Source organism: Nyctereutes procyonoides, unplaced genomic scaffold (assembly GCF_905146905.1).
Source record: "Nyctereutes procyonoides isolate TBG_1078 unplaced genomic scaffold, NYPRO_anot_genome, whole genome shotgun sequence".
Classification (NCBI taxonomy): domain Eukaryota; kingdom Metazoa; phylum Chordata; class Mammalia; order Carnivora; family Canidae; genus Nyctereutes; species Nyctereutes procyonoides.
Window position 1 is genome coordinate 773,810 of NW_026575042.1, and position 2,102 is coordinate 775,911.

At 47.9% G+C, this 2,102-nt stretch overlaps 1 pseudogene; it reads left to right on the forward strand.

Annotated features, from left to right (window-relative positions):
• Positions 1 to 287: 287 nt before the first annotated feature.
• Positions 288 to 1,694, forward strand: LOC129507283 (heterogeneous nuclear ribonucleoprotein D-like; annotated as a pseudogene).
• Positions 1,695 to 2,102: the final 408 nt, after the last annotated feature.

Consider the following 2,102-nt stretch of genomic DNA (forward strand, 5'->3'; position numbering starts at 1 on the left):
TCAGAAAGGAAGAATCTTAAAAATGAACAGCTGGTTAAATATTGTAGGTAAGATGGGAAAAGAGAAAAAAAATTGGAAATTTATAGTCTGATATAAGAAGGAGTGATACTGGAAAAAGGGGGGTAAAGGAGGGGTACCTTCTGGTTCTATATACTGTAAATCCTTCAACTTCCCCTGGAGCTTTCCAGTGTTGCTTGGTCAAGAACTTTCTCTTCCCCTGTTCTTCCAGCTGGTTTTCTGGAGGAGGGGCCTGCTGTTCTGACTCTCAGTTGTGTGTACCTGGGGAGATGCCCGGCCCCCTGATGGGAGGGGAGCTGTTCAATGGGAGCTGTTTACTCCATGAGGCAGCCCCTCAGAGCGGGTTCCCTGGCAGCCCCGCCTCTCCCACACATATGGTGACACCGGAAGGAACAACACTGGTGGCTGCCAGGTCTCCATCCCTAGAGTCAGCTCCCCCAGTAACTACTGCAGTCTCCCGGTCCACACTGGCCTAGATGCTCCCGCGGCAGGGGTGCTGACCTGCACAGCCTGGGGGTGACTGGTGGCAGGAGAGTCCTCACTGTCATGTGCCCTCCCTGCCTCCACCAGTCACAGGTACACAGGATCATGGGCTGTGTCCACTCGGTGCCCTGGGATCCGGGGCCTGTACTGCTGGAATTGGCTCCCAGGGTCAGGGCTCCCAAAGGCAGCAGGGTCCAGAACCCTCTGCCTGGAGCCCCCGCCTGACCAATCGGCTTCTTCTAACACCCCACTGGGGCGCACTCCAGCCCTTTACTGAGATCCGCCAGTGGTGTGCGGTGCTCTTTCCCCTGGGCACACTTTCTCTATTAGTGACCCCGGAAGACTGGAGGCTTCACTGCCCCTCCTGCGGTTCTGCCTGATTTCCCTGCTGAGCACTTTTCCATCAGGGAAGAATCCATGGGGGATTTTTAAAATTCCCACTTCTCTGGGGCTGGGCTTTCCTGTCCCCCAGGCTCTTGCCCACCTGGCCTTAGTCCAGTTCCTCTTGGTGCCCCTCTCCCACTTGATTCTTTTTTATTTTATTTTATTTTTTTCATCCTTCTTACCTTGTTAGAAGTGAAAACCCTTCTCTCTGTAGTGTTCCAACTGTTCTCTCTTTAAATCTCAGGTCAGATTCGTAGGTGTGGGTGGATTGAGCCCAGATACTTCCGAAGAACAAATTAAAGAATATTTTGGAGTCTTTGGAGAGATTGAAAATATTGAACTTCCCATGGATACAAAAACAAACGAAAGAAGAGGATTTTGTTTTATTACTTATACAGATGAAGAGCCAGTAAAGAAATTGTTAGAAAGCAGATATCATCAAATTGGTTCTGGGAAGTGTGAAATCAAAGTTGCACAACCCAAAGAGGTACATAGGCAGCAACAGCAACAACAAAAAGGAGGAAGAGGTGCTGCAGCTGGTGGACGAGGTGGTACTAGGGGTCGTGGATGAGGTCAGGGCCAAAACTGGAACCAAAGATAACTATTATCATCAAGGATATGGAAATCACAATAGTGCCTATGGTGGTGATCAAAACTATAGTGGCTATGGCGGCTGTGATTATACTGGGTATAACTATGGGAACTATGGATATGGACAGGGATATGCAGACTACAGTGGCTAACAGAGCACTTACGGCAAGGCGTCTAGAGGGGGTGGCAATCACCAAAACAATTACCAGCCATACTAAAGGAGGACATTGGAGAAAACAGGAGGAGATTGCTTAAAGTTAATCCATCTTGCAGGACGACATTGAAGATTGGTCTTCTGTTGATCTAAGATGATTATTTTGTAAAAGACTTTCTAGTGTACAAGACACAACCATGTCCAACTGTATATAGCCGCCAATTAGTTTCCTTTGTTTTTACTTTGTCTTTTGCTATCTGTTACGACTCGATGTGGATTTGTGTTTATACAAATTTTATTTGTATGATTTCATGTTAAACCTCAAATAAATGCTTCCTTATGTGATTGTTAAAAAAAAAAAAAAGCAGCCCAGGTGGGGCTGATAATCAGCCACGTGCCATAGCCCTGAGGCCTCTGTGCAGGACCCCCAGGCTGGGCAGTCCTCTGGGGAAGTCTCTGCACCCAAAGGCAA